The 19,918-nt window shown below is 48.1% G+C and overlaps 1 protein-coding gene across 8 annotated transcripts in view; it reads left to right on the forward strand.

The window, feature by feature from the left end:
- The first annotated feature begins 3,009 nt into the window (after window positions 1-3,009).
- Window positions 3,010-19,918, forward strand: part of ZBTB7C (zinc finger and BTB domain containing 7C) — a 375,586-nt gene continuing 358,677 nt past the window's right edge. For 7 of the 8 annotated variants that reach the window (XM_037738966.1, XM_037738970.1, XM_017529668.2 and 4 more), the window contains exon 1: window positions 3,066-3,206. The gene's annotated coding sequence lies outside the window, so the exon portion shown is untranslated. Of the gene's footprint in view, window positions 3,207-19,918 lie in introns of all 8 variants that reach the window. The other variant, XM_037738971.1, reaches the window with a different exon arrangement.

The raw sequence follows: 19,918 nt of genomic DNA on the forward strand, positions 1-19,918 counted from the left end.
TTCTGAACTCACAAACCCGGATCCAGATGCTGCCCCAGCCACTGCCCACCGGTGGGAACACGGTCATCACCACCTCTACTGACGTCAGGTTTTTTAATCTACACAATGGTCACAACAAAATATATTGCATACAGTTGTCATGAGAAACATACAGCAATGCGTACCATAGGTTCTGATCTAGAAGGAGCTCTTAATTCCCCTCTTTTCTCTTTTCTTGAATCAGTCTCTCAACATCCTTGGGAAATAGGTAAACATTTGATAACAATTCTCAGAAAATTTCTTTAGAATTTATCACCATAACTAATATTGACAATTTACAATGTACTCTACAGTGCTTGATACGTAGTAGCCCCTTAGTGAATGTTGTTCATGGGGCAACACTTGCCCCCGCCTTTTCTCACTTGACCATTCCAGCATCCCTATGGAGTAGAAAGGGACCTATTATTATCTCCATTTTTACAGATTTGGAAATGGAGCCCCTGGAGAATTGAATGACATGCTTTACTTCTAGGATACGTGTCTGATAACTGGTAAAGTCTGGAAGTAAATTTTATTTGATTATTGCAAAGTCAAGTTTACCACTGCACTTATATCCAAACTAGAACATAAATAAATCTTACAGCCTCCATTAGATGCGTGAATCCATTGGATCTCCTCTATCCTTTCCAAGCTATTCCACAAACTAAAGCTATGGAACATCTACTTTAAGCCAGAGAAGAGGGGAGAAACTTTCCAATTCAGACCCACGTTTATATTAGCGTCTATTTACTAGACATCCCTCTTTTCTCATCCCAAATGCTTTTTTTATGGCTGTAGCTGCTCTCACCCCTAGAACTACATTTCTATCTCCTGCAGGTGTCTGGGCATCATGGGGCACAGCCAGACTTACAGCTTGGAAGCTGGACCATATCAGCTGAGTCAGCAGCATTCCAAATTGCTGAAGACCCTTTAATAAAAGGAAGCAAGACAGGCAACTTAATTTAACAGAGAAACAGACAAACCTAATTTGGGAAGGCAGTGGCTCCCAGAGCTACTGAAAGCAGGAGATATTATTTTTGCCATTCTGGATGCTTTAGCAACTTGGAAATCTAACATCCTGAGCCTGAACATACCAGAGTTTTCATGATAGACTATCTTAGATTTACATGTGCATTTGAATAGTTTGGGTAAGATGGCTGTCCAAACTGTTCACTTAGTGACATTTACTTAGTTGGAAAAACCAGACCTCTCTGGCGAATTAAACATGACATATTCGTACCCAAACACTACATTTCAGATCCTTCTGTTCATACCTAGTGTCCACTGGGATAGGTACATACCTAGTGTCCACTCTGGGATAGGTACAGCCTATCCCAGAGTCCATCCCTTGTTTTCACTATTCCCCAAAGTACTATCTTGCAATGTGCGTTTTTTACACGAATGAAGGAAATGATTTTTAAAAATCCCAATGAGTGATATTAGGGAGAAGTACCAAAAGTTCACCAATTTATTTTTGTGAATTCTGTAAAGGATGTCATCCAGTGTCTTCAGCATTAAAGGACATTACCCAACAGCAGCAGCCCCATTGCCCTTTTATTAATCTGTAGCCAGAATGGGGACTAGGCGGCTGGGATTCGCCTGCTTGCCTCTCCTGGGCGCCCGGCGCAGCTCAGATTAAGCGCAGCAGGGTAGGAGTTTGAGGACTGCAAACCTTCCCGCATCTGAGGGAGGAGTCCAGGAGAGGACCTGAGAGGGTGCAGCCTCCGATGTAGTACCAGGGAGGGCGAGGGTTCCTGCGTCTGTCTGGAGCGCAGAGGGCTGGACTGCAAAAAGGTAGGCGGCAAAGCCAGCTCGAGTGTGCCGCGGCCCAAGTGTCGCCTAGCCGGCGAATGCTCAAGCCCACTCCAGGGCTGAGACCCCTCCTCCTCCTCTCGCTTGAGCCCTCCGTGGCTTCCAGCACCGCTGCGCGCTCCTCGCGCAGCGAGACTCCCAGCCGGGACGCACTCCGAGGGGGTGGGACCCGGCAGTATGGGCAGGGCCAAGCCCTTCCCGGGCCCGCCCCTTGGCAGTGCTGCGTGGTGACTGGACGCGTCGGAAGGCCGCCTTCCAGGCAGTCCCCGGGAGTGACAGGCGGTCCGCCGCTGCTCCCAGGCGCGCGGGGTGCGGAGTGCGGGGCCCAAGGCCCAGAGGGATGGGGATTCCGGGCCGCAGCGCGGCCGGGTGGGAGTGCCCGTTGGGATTCGGGCATCCCGGAGCACGGCAAGCTTGCGGTTTCTGGTGCCGGCGAGGCGTCTTGCTGCGCTCGCTGGAGTGCCAAGAGCATTTGGGAAACTAACTTCTCGCCCCCACTCCTTGCTCCCGACTTTTGGGTGAAAAAGCAGTTGCCGAATTATTTTATTTCCACCCCCATCGGACTTTGTAAAAATAGCTGTGCGCCGGGGCGGCCGAGTCCGTCTCTGCCGCACCGCTGCCCCGGGTCGGGTGTGGACCTAAAAATACGCGGCGGTCCCCAGCCTGCGCTGGGGGTGCGGGTGGGTCCGGCCGGGCCGCAGAGGGCGTCTGGAGACCAGAGAAACGGCGGCCGCCTGGCCCCTCGCCTCGGCCGGGGCTGTCCCTTTAAATCCTGGAGGAGGCAGAGAGAAAAAAGCAAAGAAAGAGAAAAGACGCGGAACCCGGGCGGCTGGTGGCGGTGCCCGGCCCCCCATTCCGCCCCCGCGCCGGGACCCGACTCCCGCCCGCCGCCTCCGCGGGTCCCCGGCGCCCCCCGCGGCGCCGCCCACTCGCCACAGTTACTGTCAAAATAGAAATTAGCGGAGCCGGGAGGGGGCTAGGGCGCAGCAAGTGCATGTGCGGCGGGGCGGGGAGGGGGCAGGCGCGAGCGACAGGCGACCGCAGACATCCGGGCCCTTTAGCCCCGTGCGCCCCCCGAGCCGGCGGCGCGGGCGCTGGGCGCGGGGCGCTGGGCACTGGGCTGACAGCCGCGGCGCGGGAGGCGGGGCGCGGGGAGGGCGGAGGCGCGGCGCGGGGAGGGAGGAGCTGCCCGCGCGCCCGCCGCCGCCGCTCAGCTCCACACCCGCCGGCGCAGCCCCGCCACGAGACTCTGACAGCGGCGCGGCTGGCGCGGCTCGGACGCGCAGGAACCGGCTGACCCCAGCAGCGAAGGAGGACGCGAGGACCGCGGCTCGGGGCCAAGTGCGGGAGGCGAGCAGGGCCGGAGGCGCGCGGAGGTGAGCGGCTTCGCGTGTTTGGTTCGGGCTCCGGCTGCCGGGGTCGCAGTCTCTCCTGCACCTCGGCAGCCGAGGCGGGTCGGGAGGTCGCTGGGCGCCGGGAGGGTGGCTCTGCCACGGCCACGCAGGAAAGCGGTCGCGGGGGCCGTTGCTAGGAGGCCAGCGGTCCGCTTGTTCCTGGGCGCAGGCGGGGCAGTGGCGCCCTCCGCGCGGCGGGCAGGAGGCGGGGGGCTGCGGTGGCTATTCAGGGGCTCCGTGCGGCAGCCATGCAACCGAGGAGGCGGGAGGAGGGAGGGAGGAAAGGAGGGAGGGGAGAGCCAGCGGAGAGCGAGCCAGCGAGCGGGCGCCGCGCCTCCTGGCTAGCACCGCGGCACGGAGCGAAGTGGCGCGAGGGGCTGGAAAGGAACTTATGCGGGCGCGTGCGGTCCGGGGCTCCGCGGCGCCTCCGGGCCCGAGCCGGGCGGGCCCGTTGGCAGCCACAGGTGGTTAGTGCCAAAAGTTTTACCGCACTTCTGCCGGGAAAGCGTGGGAGCGTTTTGGTGAGTGACGTTTTCCTGGGACTTTGGCAACCGCACTTCACGCTGTCTTTTCTTGAAAATTGGAAAATGAGCTGGAAAGGCTGGGACCCCGCACCTCGCAATGAGATCTGAGTACCGAGTAGCGGTCCCTGCCCGAGGTGGCGCTCAAACGGGACTCAGAGATCTTTGCTGTTGTCAAATTGTGAAGCTGGAGGAAATGGTCGCACACGCATAGCTCCTCCAAGCCTTGGACAAGTGAAACAGAGCCCGGCCAGGTACCTGTCACCCGCGCAGGGTAGTGCGGGGTCTAGTCCCAGCAACACGCACGAGAACTGCGCGCGTCTTCGCTCAAGGTGTGCACGTCTCTTGCTCCGTTGAAAGCGAATTGTCTCTGCCGCTGTGGTGCTTTGTTTTTCCGGCTGCTTGTCTGATTTTACTAGGATGAAGGCCAGGAGGAGCCAAAGAAAAGCGAAGCGGCAGTTCTCGTTATCTTTGCAATTTGCAAAGCTGTGGAGGCTGGTACCCAAGCTTCCGCAGCGCGGGCGCAAGGCCGAGGGGAGCTGGGGGTGAGTGGCTTGCGCTGCCTGTCTAGGAAGCCTCGCTGGACCATGTGCAAGGCTACAGCTGGAGTTTCTGGTGCTTCTAGGACAGAAAGAGGGGTGGGAGTGGGAAGGGAAGACCCCTTAATGTAGGAAGATATACTGTGCCCAGCCCTGGGAGAGAGGCTCCAAGAAGTCCGGTGGCTTGGCCCTGTTCCTCATTGGTGGGGTCAAGGAATCCAAGGCAGCCAGATAGACGACTCGGTAGGTCGTCCTGGTCTGAAAGAAATCATTATTCCCAGAGCGGGTCCGATACCTGGGTGTTGCAAGTAGGTACAAAACTGCGTGAGAGGTGGAAACTCTCAGTCCTTCATTCTCCTTGGTCCAGCAGCTCCTGCTCCCTGCCCCCTGCCCCCACGAGTACACGAGCAAAAAGCATTGCTCTTTGCTTTGTAGAAGGCTACAGGATTTTGAAGTTGAAAGACACCCTAGAGATATTAGGAACACTCATTTTACAGATGAGCAAACTCAGGCCCGAGGAAGGAAAGTGACCTCCTGCAGTGGCTAGAGACCCAGTGAGACCAGAAATGACATCAGCCTTTCAGGCAAGGGTGGAGAGACTTCCCTGGGCAAGGCCTGGTAGGGCTTGAGATCAGAAATGCCATCCTCACACCCCAAGCCCATCATGGACTCATTATCTGGTACTTTCTAAATCCATGCTTGCCAGCTAACGTGGTATATTTCCTGTCCCCTGCCCTTGCCTTAAAAAAAGCAGGACTGTCACTGCAAAGTCCAGTCTGATACTATCCCAACTTTTTCTGCTCCCTCATTATCCCAAATTCCTCAAGCTCCTTTTGTAACATAATGCAGCTTGATTAGCCAAGAAGAGTTTGAAGCCTTTTTCACTGAAGCACCCACTTTCCATAGGATGCCAGAACTCTGTTTTCCTGGTAATTAGATTTTACAGATATTTTTGAAAGGGAGCCCAATTTTGGATCAATTACACTTGGACACAAATGCTATGCTGTTGTGGATACCGAATGAGAAAGATGAGCAATTATCTGGGGGTGTTGGAATAAATGTTGTTGCGATTATTTGACACAGTCATTAAACGTCAATGAGTGGGTTTTCAGTAAATGTTTTTTTACTCTGCATTTTATTGAGCAAACAAAAGTGTCTAAATTAAAAAGAACTACAAGTTGGCCACTTAATTTTAGCCACTTATTTTGTACCAATGTGTATGAGTAGGAAGGAATTGAATGATAAACAGAGTGATTATTACATGAACTTGTTACCCCCAAACTATAATACTCTAGGGTGTTGCTGGATTTCAGTCTGTAATGTCATCTACAGTCCAGCAGAATTTTATTAAAATAAGCTGGATGCAGTATGTGTCAATCTGCATTAGTCAGAAATGACTTGCAAGAGAGAATATTTTTGTAAGTTTGATTCCTTTCAAGGGCATGCAGTATCAAGAATTCAAGGCTATCGCAGAGCTGCCGGGTATAATTCTTCTGCTCTCATGAACAGATAAGAATCAGTGCCACCCCCGCCCCCTGCACCTCCACATCTCCTGTGTTTACTGGTCCTACACAAGAAATTAAGATCTGATAACCCAATGATAATACGGTGTTACAATGCCTTTCACTTTCATTGCATGCTAATCACATCAGCATTCCCACAAGATAGACAGTTCAGCTATTTGTTCATATCACAAAGGGAGAAACTGAGACAGAAAGATGGGGAGAGTATTATTCCTGTAACTTTTCCCACTGAATTAACATTCTGAGCACCTTTGGGCTTTCTGGGCTGACCAGGGTATAAGAGACCCAGTAGTAATGTTGCCCGCCCCTCAGCCCTCTCCAGCAGGTGTGGTGTGGAGGGGTATGAAGGAGTGGTGGGGTTGTAGTTACAGTTCACTGGAGGCTGTCACTAGGGCATTCTTGTTCCCTGCCCCCGGCCGAGGGTGGGCAGTTGTCCTCCCTCTCATAGCAGGCTGTGGGAACTTGGGCGCGGAAGGACCAGCTGGCTGAGGCTGGGGCGGGGGTGTGGGATCTGTGCCTGTGTAGGGCTGAAGGAGTCCAGGCTATTTATAACCCCTCCTCCCCTCCTGGGAAGAAGAGACTCAAGGGTCTGGAACCATCTGCAGCGCTGACTTCTCCCGGGATGGCTGTGTCCCACTGGAAGGAAGCCTATCTACTAACCACATGGACGGAGGGCACCGGAGTCAACCCCGAACTGTGTGCGGCATACTGCAGGGCTTCTTGGAGTGCCAGTTGCCCTGGGGAATTTAGGATACAAGGATTTTCCACACTTGATCTTATCCAGAAGGCTGAGAAATGATGGGTTACAAGGATTTTCTAGAGCCACTGTGTGTACTTTTTGTCAGATACTAATCTCCCATTTGCACAAAGTGAGCTACACCCCAGAAATCTCATAGGGGAGAACTCAAGAACTTATTAACACGAGGGTAGTTGGCTTTTCTAAATAATGACAACTGATTTTTATGCAGGAGATTTTGTAAGTGGCGAATTAGATGTGGTTCCCTCTGACTCCAAGCTGAGTCATTTCTGTGTGGGGCTGGTCGAGGAGGTTTGAGGCATGCATTCAAAGCTCTTTCCTTCCTCCCCTGACTGTGCCCCAGATAGGTCCCCGATGGCCCCTCACCCACCCACTCTTCAAACCAGCACCAAAGTCCTCCCTCCTTTGTCTGGAATAAATAGTACCTGCCATGCCATCAGTTACAACTTCATTCCTGAGGTCAAACAGATTTTTTCCCCTGGGTTGGTGGAGGGAGGAATGAGGTTGGGGTGGGGTGGAGGAAGCCGGCAAGGCACTGAGCTTGTCTTTCTGTTTAACCCTTTGGTGTGAATTGATCCGCCCATTGGAACTGTTTCAGGGGCTCACAGCAGGTTTTACCAGGGCGAGACTTTAGTAGGAGGCTGTGGATGGAGAGGTCAGGGCAGGACAGCTGTGGCTGTGGGTGGCACCTGGCCAGCTTTTCACAGGCCTCATATGCTGAAGTGTTTGAGGGCAGGGCTGGCATGTTGCTTGTCTTCGTGTCCTCAGCATCAGCAAGTCCTGGACATGGAAAACGTCTGCTGAATGAATGCTGCGGGCTGGGCATGGGTGGATGGGTGGACAGCAATTGGATTTGCATCTTCTTTGCTATATTCCATAGCACGGTGAAGGGGATGTTGGGAAGGCAAAGTCATAGAAGCGGAATGTAGATAAGAAGAGATGGGGTTCCTATAGGCATTGTGAGAGCCCTGGGGCCGAGCTGATTAACCTCTCCATACCTCTTAACCCCAGTGAATGTTGGGGAGCATCCATTCATCAACAGGTAGTGATGAAGTCCTTCTCTATAGGCTGTCATGGCACAATCCAGTCTCACAGAGCAGGCAGAGGGAATTCCCTTTAGTAAGACAGACCAGGCCACTCCCTTGCATAACCAACCATTGGCATGTGGGATCTGCCTGCATCTCTGACTTCCCCTTCACTCCCTGTGCCCACCCTTCTGCCTCTTTTTTGTTTCTTAAACATATTGAGCTCATGTGTTTCTGGCTTGCCTGTTCTCTTTGTATGGAATGTTCTTCCTTCAGATTTTCCCATAACTGCCTTCTCCACTGACACATCACCCTGGGCTATATTCTTTACAGCACCTGATACTGTCTGGGATATAAACTTTTTTTTTTTTTAAAGGCTTAACATCATTTTTTATTTGACAGTGCTTCCCTATAATTTAACATACCAAGTAGGCCTTATCAGCTCTCTTTTGGATGCTTCAGGGGCCCTTTTTATTTTAATTTTTTTATTACATAGGTTTTTGGGGAGCAGGTAGTATTTGGTTACATGAATAAATTCTTTAGTGGTGCTTACTGAGATTTTGGTGTACCCATCACCTGAGCAGTGTACACTGTACCCAGTATGCAGTCTTTTATTGGATATAATCTTAATTCTCCTTTTGTTTATTGTCTGTCTTCCCCCACTAGAGTGTAAGCTCCCTGAGGACAGGCACCTTGCCTGTTTTGCAACCTGTTGTCTCCTCCTGGGCTATCCCTGGGCATATTCATTTGCCAACTGCGTGCTCAGACACTGTTGTGTGCTAGGCATAGCAGAACAGTGCCTAACACACAACAGTGTCTGAGTATGTAGTTGGTAAATGAATATGCCAATTAGTGCTGTTGGGGTATATGAACATGAGTCAGCCCAAGGCCCTGCCTTCTGGATCTTTTCAACCTAGAGGCAGAAATGAAGCTTGTTCTTACATCCAGTCATGTAGGCAGGGAGGGAAGGTAACACTCAAGAGGTATAGCCCAGGAGGGCCATTGTTGAGAGATGTTAGCCCAGATTTGACAAGTGTGGTTGGCTTAGGTAGATGGGGTCTTCTTTCAGATGTTCTGTTGGGAGTCTTGGAGCTCTGGCAGCTGACTCACCTCCAGGGCTGGAGTTCCTCTAGCTTGACTGGCCACCACCTCTCTCTCTGTTTATTTACTTCTTTGGTGGGCAAGAGCTCCAAGCATAATGCCATCCTTGGAGAGTCAGGAATGTTGTGTTTTTCCACCCGCTTCATTCATTGGCAGCCTCCTCAGAACAGCTGTGGACAGCTGTCTGCCAGCGTGGATGCAGGGGGGGTTTCTCTTTGGGGCCAGGGGCACACTCAGCTCTGCAGGAGCAGGGAATTCATTCGTGGTTCACATCCTACTGATTTCCAAACCCCACTGAACTGGTGCCTGTAAAAACAGATTCATGAGCAAATTAAAAAACTATTAGCATTCAGTTTACTGCTTATTTTCTGATTATGAAAGCAATAAGACTCATAATAGAAAATTTGGAAAATATGGAAAAGAATAAAATCAAAACAAAAACCTGCTACAACACCCACATTTTCGTGTATTTCCTTCCAGTCTTTTTTTCTGGAACCACCAACACACACGCATATACACATAAGCATACACCTAAAATATAATCTGGAAAAACATTGTTTTCCAAAACTGTTAAAACTCATGCCATCTTTTACTAAATAGAAAGTTTCCTTTCTCCCGAGAGCCTGATATTCGCATTACCACTGTAAATCACTGATACTTAGAAGAAAATGCCAAGGTTCTTCACTAAGAAGATTTTAGCAAGCTTTGCTTCTGTATTTTGGATAAAGAGCACAGTTGTCCCTGCCCCTTCCAACACATTGTGGGTATGCTTAGAAACATGCCTCTCAAGCTCACCTGTCTCATCAGTGTGTTAAGGAGTGTGGGTGTCCGATGTTGCAAGTTATCCCCTTAGTGAGCATTTCATCACATTACTAAGTCATTATGTTCCTTAGAAGCTATTTGTAATGGATGTGTAGTATTCTTTAAAGTAATGTACCATACCTTATTTAACCATGACAAGAAAAGAATCAGTGCCCATTAACTAATCTTTCTTCGACCTGAAATAAGAGAGCAAGAGGAACTCGAGAAATACGAACCTGCATTATCGTATTCATGTGTTTGGGGCATCACCAGGTGGGGGACATCTTCACTCCTGCAGGATCCCCAGCACTTTCTTTCTTGCATTGCTCTGTTCCCAGAGGAATGTGCCTAGAGGAGCGTCCGGCACACAGTAGGACTCAGAAACTATTTTGCTCAATGAATATAGAATTCTTCCTGTAGGAGATGAGACCCTGATTAAGTTCATGGAGGCTTCTTTTGAAGTGTGTGTTTGGGGCCTTGGCGGCTTGAAGGGTCGAAGCATCATTGCATCCTGGGAAGGAGAGCAGGAATTGGCAGCATGGGATGGTTGATTGCGAAATAGTTCTCTGACTTAAGAATTTTGGTGGGTTTTTGGAGGAGGCGAGGCTTAGGGGGAATCTTGATTTAGGGGGCTAGAAGCACTTAACTCCCTGGAGACAGAAACTGGAGGGACCCAGGCAGAAGGGCAGCATGGGTGGAGCCTCACAGAGCCATGCCTGGGACCAGGGGGTGCACCCTAAGCTAGGGAATGGCAAGAGATGGGGACTCTTCAAACTGGAACTTCCTCAGGGCCCAGAACCTAGTCCCAGGGGAGGATGGGTCCTTGGGGATTGTGAGGCCCCTCCCTGCCTCCAGGCATATACCATCCCCATACTGCAGATGGGGAAACTGAGGCTCTAGAAGTTAAGGAATGATGAGGAGCATAGGTTTTGGGGTTGATCAGACTTGAGTCCCATAGCTTGGAGGCTTCCCTGCTTGAGCACATCACATAAGCACTCTGGGCATTGATTTCCTCGCCTATGCAATGGTGTTAATAGCAACTCGATAGAGTGGTTGGGAAAATGAGATGAGATAATCCACATAGGGCACTTAAAATATCTCTTGGCAAAGAATGAGGGAATCCATACAAGGAAGCCACTGTTATTTATGTTTTGTAAATGTCTACTCCTAACATGAAGGGAGAGATGAGAAAAGATAGGATCGGTGCCAAAAAATGAGAAACAGTTAAGGCTTTGTTGTCTTGCTTCTCCTCCCCAGGCAGCTACCCTATTTCAGGGAATAAAATCTCAGCCTAAAAGCCTTAGGACTCTTGGGAGTCACGAGCTCACATGCAGGTAGAATTAATGTTACTTGAGGGGTGCTAGGATCCCTCCCTCCTTCCCGAATGGAAGGAGAGATGCGCTTATTATAAAATCATGCTGTGGCTTCAGAAGCTCAATCCAGATGTCACTGCTGGGGGCACTCTCCTTACTCAGTTAGCACCTGGGCATGGATTGGTCTTTGTAGCGGATAGTGTCTGGCCACACAAAGCTTGGGCACGGGACCGGTCAGTTCTGCTGACTGGGAGCTGACTGGGTAAGCAGCATATGACCTGGAGCAGTGTAGCATAGTAGAAATATAGCAAGAGTCATCTATGTTAACTTTAAGTTTCCTAACAGCCACTGTTTTAAAAAGTAAAAAGAAGTAGGTAGAATTAATTTTAATCATATATTTTATTTAACCCAATATATGCAAGATATTTATCATTTTAATATGTGACACTAGTCATACTTCAAGTGCTCAGTAGCCCCACAGGGCTAGTGGCTGCCTATCAGACAATGCAGTGAGGCTGGGACACAGGTTGTGGGGGCCACCCCAGGGGAGGCTGTGGCTACTGGGGGACTCTGCATTGGAAGGGGGATCAGCAGGGCCTCTGGGTGGGGACACATCAAAAGCAAGCAAAGTAGTGAAACAGCAGAGGTGCCTGAGACAGGGGTTTTGTCCTGGTCCACTGATAAGCATATAGCATATTCCCCAGGGAGCCATTCCTCTTTTATGGGCCTCAGTTTCCCCATTTGTAGCATGAGGCTCTCTTTAAGAGCCATTTCAGCTCTGATGTTCGTTAATTCCTCAGAGAAAGACACAGGAAGCAAATTTAGTCCCTTCCCAAGTTTGAGGAGGTGGCAGTAGAGCTTGGAGAGAAAGTGTGGGACACAGGGCGGACGGAGAGGACCGCTGGCCCTGTGTCTGAAAGGATGCCTTACAGAGTTCTGTCTGGACCGTTTTTACGGTAGGTCTCTCTGAGAATTGACAGTGTCCAGCAATCACCATGAGTTGCCTTTTTCAAACAATGCATTTTGGAGATGGGGCGGGGGCATTAATCGTTACTCTTGAAAGGTGACATGTTTTGATTGTGTTTCAGTTCTGAAGCTTCCTCTGGTTTGTGGGTCATCCCAGATGGCTGTGAATAGCAGCCATAAAAGAGGGGAGGGGCCCTACAGGAAATATTGGAACAAAAAAGGACATTTTTCAGCTCTGTCATAAATGGGCACTTGGCCTGTCAAGAGAGGATGTGGGAAGAGGGAGGAAAAAGCAGCAGGTGTGTTTGGGGGGAAGGGTGTGTCCCTGAATGTATTTTAAGCTCCCGAAGTCAGCGGCACTGGTGTCATTGGACTCTGGTGAGTTGGGATTTGGGGTTTTAATCTCCCTACCACCACCTTCTGGAGGGAAAGAAGCCTTCTCTTCTTTTGTGGAGTGTCTCCTTTTTTTAAAATGAGATTGTCACTAAGTAACTGGCTTGTGTCTACCTGACGACCCCCAATTCCCAGACAGTAAAGGGGCTTGCATGCTCTAAGAGCTGCCTCATATGAGGCCCAGGAAGGCTACGTTGCTCTCAAATCCCCCCAGAAGGCAGCTGAGGCGCCCAAGGCCAGAACCTGCTGCCACCCGCCTCCCCTGCGGCCAGCCCTTCCGCAGCCACGGTGCCTCCTCAGTTTTTCTCCTGCAGCTAACAGATGACGCAACAGGCTGCCTTGAACCATTTTTAAATGAGGATTTCTCTTTTATGTTTTCCTAAAGCAGATTTTTTATTACTTTTCCACACATTGTTTGCTTTGAATTTTTAATTTAATTTTTCTGAATAGGTCAACACCTCCATGGTTTAAAATTCAAAAGGTACAAAAGGGGTTTTAAAGTGAAACATCTTTCTCTCACTGCTGTTTCCTCACCCTGAGGCAACCACTATGAGTGGTTTCTTCAGTTTAAAGATGTTTTATGCAATACGTGTGTGTGTCCATCCATGTGCATGCATATTTTTAAAAAATTTCTCTACTCAAATGGGAGCTTATCACACACACTGTATCTCACTTTGCACTGAACATCCTGGAAATATCTGACTGTCCAACAATTATACCTTGACTTATTGAACCCGCCTTCCTACCTGGATGTTTTGGTTGTTTTCAGTCTTTTGCTGTTACAATACCCAGTGATTTTTGTATGAAAGTGATCCTTGATTTTTCTGAATACAGGAAAATTTATAGCACTCTAAGAATAATTTCACTGAGTTATTGTTCACAAGACACTTCAAAGAAATTGCTTAATTGTTTAAGGTCTAAGGTAGAATAAATAATTTTTGGCTCAACTTCTTAGAAAATGAATCTTGCATTCAACACTGATTTATTTTTTTATTTATTGTTTTTTTTTGAGACGGAGTCTTGCCCTGTCACCCAGGCTGGAGTGCATGGGCATGATCTTGGCTCACTGCAACCTCTGCCTCCCGGGTTCAAGTGATTCTCCTGCCTCAGACTCCTGAGTAGCTGGGATTACAGGCGTGTGCTGCTTCACCTGGCTAATTTTTTGCATCTTTAGTAGAGATGGGGTTTCACCATGTTGGCCAGGCTGGTCTTCAACTTCTGACTTTGTGATCTGCCTGCCTCAGCCTCCCAAAGTGCTGAGATTACAGATGTGAACCACTGTACTAGGCCAACACTGATTTATTAAACCAATGTTTGGAGAGCTTTCATTATGTGCTGGATGCTGGGCCAGGCAATGGGTAGGGATGGGGGAACAGAGAAAAGGGTGTGAGGGATGATGCTTACTCATGGGGGTGGAGAGGAGGTGGGGTTTGAGATAAGCCAGTGACTTTGATGGGAAAAGAGAACAGATACAGCTTCATGCTGGGGAGAGGAGGTTAAGGCAGCATCAGGCATAGCCTTGACGAAGGCAAATGGAAGCCACAGAGGTCGTGTTGGGCCCTTTGACTTGGGGTGTGGTACAGGGCATCAGGAAAGGGGCTCTGGGATAATTGGCTGTGTGGGAGCTGCAGGCTTTCCTGACCCAAGCCTGTGGCACCATGTCCTTGGTCTCCCTCCTACCTCAAGCTCACTGCCCATCTGCAGGGTCCTCCAAAGGGCAGCGTCTTCTGACCTTGAGGGCCTTTGAAGTCCCTCTGGCTTCAGAGTCTGAGCAAAAGCTCAGTGAGCAAAGCTGTTTCTCTCAGGCTGATCCCTTCGCAGCAAACAGGCAGTAATGGCTGAGCAGCCCTGTGGACAGAGGGGGCTGTGGACACTAGGGAGAAATCATCCTTGCTGTGTGCAAGAAGGCACGCTTTGTCTGCCTGACCTGCAGATCCTAGGACTTGTTCCTGTGTGTACATAGCTCCATGTTCCCCTCTGAGTTGAGGGAGATCTGCTTCTAATGAATACTGTCCCTAATCCAGACAGCCTCCTTTTTGGGGGGATCAGGATGCTTTTGGAAACAGACTGCAGACTGAGAGTATAGACCTCTATCAGCAGACTTGAAGGCAACAAGCTAAAGTTGCTGAATAGTTGTGGATTGGCCCTGGAAATGCCTGGTCACACAGAAGCTTTGCTGCTTTTGTGTGTGTGCAGGTAGGGATGCTACAATCCCACGGGGAATAATACAAGGAGCATTAGGATTCTGATGGGGTCTTTAGTCCTGGTTGAGGTTCTGCAGGGGATTAGGAGACACTCAAGACATGGTCTTGCCTTCAACGATGCAAAAATCTATTTGGGAAGATGAGGATATATGCAAGACATAGACAAGCTTATGCTGAAGAGCTAAATGGCATAGTGTAGCTTGTAAGATTTTAAAGATGAGTCCTAGAATCTATGTGCTTAAAGTTGGCAGGTTGTGAGACTTCCAGTGAACTTGGCAAAGAGAGCTGGTAGGAGGACGAGAACTGACATTACTGAGCAACCACAATGGGCACTTCTTATGTGTGGTATAGCCACTAATTCTCACAGCCACTTTCGATTAAGTGTTACTATTCCAAGTTAGCAGATGATGAACTGTGGCTTGGAATGTTTAAGTTAAGTTTCTTGAGATGATACGGCTATCTGGTCATGGAAGCACTCTGATTCCAGAGCCCAAATTCTCTCCACTGCACCTAAATCAACTCAGAAGTTCCCAAAGGGTATTCAGGTGGGGCAATGACCTGTATGAAGGAATGGTAGTGGGACCAGCATGATGGGGGCCAAGCTCAGTGAAGAACTCTGTGGGTATGTGCAGGAAGCAGGAGGAAATGCATTTGGTTAAGGGGGTCAGGCATGGGGAATTAATTGCAGCAAATCTTAACTCCCAGGCTGGTTCCCCGCTCTGTGCAGTTCACATCTGACTTTCTGCCTAGTTTAGCTCAATATGGCATAATTTCCATTTTAGCCTTAAATAATGAGAATTTAGGAAGAGATAATCCACTTGATACCAAGTACTAAAACCATTTATTTTAGTCCAGTGCCAAACTGGAATGATTTTTATTCATTGACCAATATCTCTTCATAGGGCATTTCAGGAAATTGCTTTTGCAGCTACCTAAAGCACTGTTGTAAAAATGCAACTACCAGCACCAAGAAATATCAGATCACTAAATTCAGGTGATAAGACACCCCAGAGGTAGGCATCCACCCATGCTTTATAATTCTATAGATGGATACTTCTATATTTCAACTTCTACGAGAGCCATGTGACTTGCTGACAACCACCATTGTGGCTCGTGGTTCAGCATAAGAATTCCTCTTGTATTATATTCACTCTGTGTGTGATGTGGGCCAAGTAATATGTGTTGTTAGGGGTGATGAGTGGACAGGCAGAGAGGGAAGTATTTGAAGGCTAACAGATCTTGTGTAATGATTAGGCTGTGAAATGTGGCAAGGAGATTCAAGGACTTTATTCAAAGGCTCATGTTTGCATATGCTTCCTTCAGTGGATTTATTATCCATCTTTGTAATCTCAAGGTTTCTCTGTCCTAGTACTAGCTTACAAATAAATATAAACCACTTAAACAAACAAACAAAAAAGCCCTCCTATTTTTCTGACTATCTTTAGCCCTTGAGAACCTGTACCTTAATGAAGTATGAGTAGGTGGTGGATCAGGAGCTTACCTGATGAGGTTTTGTTCATGTCAGGCTTGTCTCGGCTCTTGCAGAGTATTTATTGAAAGCTCCCTGAAGGCAGCGAAAGTGCTTCTGATTTCTCGTTTAGCTCTGATGTTGCATGTGCTTGTGCCTGTTTTGCAGACCATCTCCTAATCCGGATAATTTCCAAGAACTCAGAAATCTTGCATATAAGCTGAGTAGTACAATGACAAAGCAGAGGGCAGCATCCTCGTTACTGTCCTTGCCCACCATTGGAACATAGGTGTGCCCTTGCCCCTGTCTCTACCTGGAGTCCTTGGATGTTTTTCTAAACTGCTTTGGGTGGTGGGTAGAGATGGAGAGAAAGGTTGTAAAAGTGAATTATTTGATAAAATAATATTTCTGTTTACATTACAGAAAGCTAAATCATGCTATATTCTACCCCCATTGCTTTGTCGAAATTTCTTGTGACAGATTTTGATGCACCAGATTCCATCACCTCCTTAAGAGTCACCTATTTGCAGAAGTCATTATAAACCATTGTTTAACTAACAGCTTTTTTCTTTTCCTTCCTTACAATTTTTAAGACCCTGCATCTGTATAGACCTGACTCAGCAACTTTCTAGTTTGGGAATTTTTTGCCTCTTCTCAGATACTGGATCACACTTCCCTAATCTCCTGTTCTTCGTTTAGAAATGGCTGAGACCAGCCCAGACTTTGGCTCCAGATGGGAAGTAGTCTCACCACAAAAGGACATATTTTTGTACGAGGACTCTGCTCCCATTTCCTGGGTACCTGGTGACTGAGCTCGCCTTCCTGCCTGCTTCATGGGCAGACTAACATTTTTACCAATGTCAACTGTTCCCTGAAAAAGTAGCCATTTGTCAGGGTAGTAAAGCATTAGCATAGAACACAGATGCACACATCCACTGTCATACACCTCACCCCCAACCCCCCTGACACACACACACATGCATTTAAATAGAGCATTTGAATAGAACACACATGCATACATCCACATTCACACACGTTACCCCTAACCCTCTGACATTCTCTCTCTCTCTCTCTCTCTCTCTCTCTTTCTATCTCTATCTCTATCTCTCTCCTCCCTTAAATGAGACCTGGCACAGTGACTGTGACAGAGGCCAGAATTCAGTATATATGATTGACTATCACTAATGTTATAATGATCATGCCCAGGAGGAAAATAGAGCCCCCAGACCCTTTGCTATCACGCTGGAGATTCAGAAGGCACTCTTCCTTAGCTTAGCGACCCTTCCTGATGCTGTTTTATGCTCTATCCTTCACACACACGCAGCACATTAAGAGTCAGTTCATTCTTGGGATGTGTGCAAAATTCCAATTCCTGTCAGGAGAATTTATGTGTGGTTTTAGAGGGGATAATCGACCAGTTAGTATGTGCGCGCTGATTTTATACACATACGCGTCGCCTTTACAGCACACATTATAACATCTTCAGTCTCTGCCAAGAATGTGTATTTCTTAGCCCCGTGCATTTGCATATTATGGGTTCATAATTTCAAATAGCTGTAAAGATCTCTACAGAAAAATGTAGTCACTGTACTCTGATGTTCTAAATCTCAATATAGTAGTAGAACCTGGCTAATTTTGCTTCTGCTAATGTCCTAGCCTTGTAATTTTTATACACATATGCACACACATAGACACACACAGATCTCTGACGTTACCCTACTTCTAAGCAAAGATTTAATAGCTGGGAGCTGAGTTACACTGCCTACTCCCCAGACTTCATTACCTTTCCAAAATATATCATACACATGGCACAATGTACTACGGTCTTATTACAGATGATTAAAAAGAAAAGATTTGTCAAAATGAATAAACCCACTGCATCTGATCTTTCCCTGGTTCAGGTCCCTCACCCCAACCCTTCAGCTTGAGTCATCTGCTGAACCTCTGGCTTAGCTGAGCTAAGCTGATGAGGCAGAGAGCTCTTCAAAAATTGCTCTTTCAAGCTAACATCACCAGAAAACCCAGCTACCTACACCCTACCCTCTAATCAATCATTAGAGAATCTGCCAGAGGCAGCACTTGTTTTGACCAAACAAAATAGAGCAGCAGGACAAAAATAAACTTCTGAGATATTTCTTAAGGTCTTGTAGGTACGACGCACCTGCATTTTAAAAATGGTCGCATTTTTGGAAGTTTAGGAAAAAAAAGTATGTGAACTTGAAGTCTAGTCTATTCTACCCCATTTCAGTGTAGGGAGAATTAAATAGCTGAGCCATGGAAGTTTTCAGGTGCAATGGCTGTGATAGAAATACTGCAAAACCCACCGTAGCATTGCCGACCTCGGGACACGGAGACTGGAGACTGGCCAGGGCTGGGAAGGGGAGCTGGTGGTTGCTTCATTGTGTCCTCTGCTTTGCTCTTTTGATGCTCAATCAGAAAGCAAGTGCTGCGAAAGGCACCTTGAAGATTAGGAGCTCTATATCTTTTTGGGTATCTGGGAGGGTCTCGGTTTTCTGAAAGCAAAGAAGCATCATTTTGCAATGGCTAAAGCAGCACCATTCCTGACGCTGGTGCCTGAGGCTGATGACTTCAGCTTAGTTATGATTATCTTGATGCCTCTCAGATTTTGCCCTTTGTGGTTTATTTTTAATTAGGGATGATTGCTGTAGTCCTGTGTGTATGTGTGTGTGTGTGTGCGCGCGCACGCACACATGCATGTGCACATATGTGCATGTGTGTTATCATTTGGAAGGTGTCCTGACCAAAATGCCTTTAGTTTTGATTCAGAGCTTAACCAGAGAAGAATCAAATGAAATATTTACATTAAGACATTCTTTTAACACTTTTAACAGCTATATTGAAGAATGATTTACTTGCCGTAGAATTCACTTTGCTTTAGGTGAATTTAGAGTGACCGACTTTAGAGTGAGAGACAGGGAGAACTAGGGTATTGGTGAGGCCAGAAAGGGGAAGAAAAGGGAAAGGGGTCTCTTTGTTCCAGGCCTGCGCAAGTGCGTCATCTTGCATCACCTTCCCTGCAGAAGGGAGCCAAGTGAGTGGGAACTGTGGTGGCTGGAGCAGGCCCAGTGGGATGGCAGGGGTTAGGGGTGCGGAGGTGGGGGTGGGGATGTTGGGGGGCAGCAATACTCTGGACCGGGCCCCTCATGATTCCACTCAGGTCCCACCATGGCAGGTGGGCTCTTCAGGGCTTGGACAAACATTGCCTCCCTGGTTACCTGGCACAAATGCCAAGGTATTGTCACATCAAAAAGCATACTTATCAGCACATTTGGTAGAAACCACTTCCAGTTCTCACTAACAGACAAAGCTGAAGGGAATGTCTGAGGTCATCTGGGCCAATTTCCTCTATATCCACACAACCAACTACTGTCCCTACAGCTGAAGTAAGAGGTCTAGGGACACTCACTGGTCAGCAGTGGAGCTGAGACTGGATGATGGTCTCCCAGCTTTCCAGGCCCGTTTCACCGCACTGTCCTGCCAGAATGACCCTAGCGTGGGCACTGGTGGAAGAGGGCAGAAAGGCAATGTGGAGGTCACCAAATACCCATTTGTCTCCTTTGTAGGTTTCTTGCAAAGCGCTTCCCTCCCTCAGCTCCTGAGCAATTATTCGCTGCCCACAGCAATCTCAGTAAAGACACTCTGCTTTCCCAGTCTGATCTCTTCATTGTTTGTGGGATGGGGGAGAGATTTTGGTAAAAACTGGAAAAACTGCTAGATGAGTTCTAAAAGAGCTGTAACACTCCCAGTCTGATTTTCAAGCAGCTCTTACCATTTAGCAGATCTGAAAGGATTGGAGCTCAAGCATGGAACTTCCTCACTTTGGCCTTTACCCAGTAAGCAGCAATCTTGATGATACCTAATAACTCCAAGCAAGAAATGAGGCCAAACAGAGAAACACAGCCATAGCTTGCACTTGGACTTCTGGGCAGAAACCGCAATTCTAAATCCCAGTTACATTCTTGTGGGGTGTGCCTGTGTGTTTTGAAAGAAAGTTCTGAAAAACTATATTTTAGGACAAAAAAAGAGCATTTCATCTTTAAGAATTCAAAGCTTTAAAAAAAA

Source organism: Cebus imitator, unplaced genomic scaffold (assembly GCF_001604975.1).
Source record: "Cebus imitator isolate Cc_AM_T3 unplaced genomic scaffold, Cebus_imitator-1.0 Scaffold60, whole genome shotgun sequence".
In the NCBI taxonomy this organism is placed as follows: Eukaryota; Metazoa; Chordata; class Mammalia; order Primates; family Cebidae; genus Cebus; species Cebus imitator.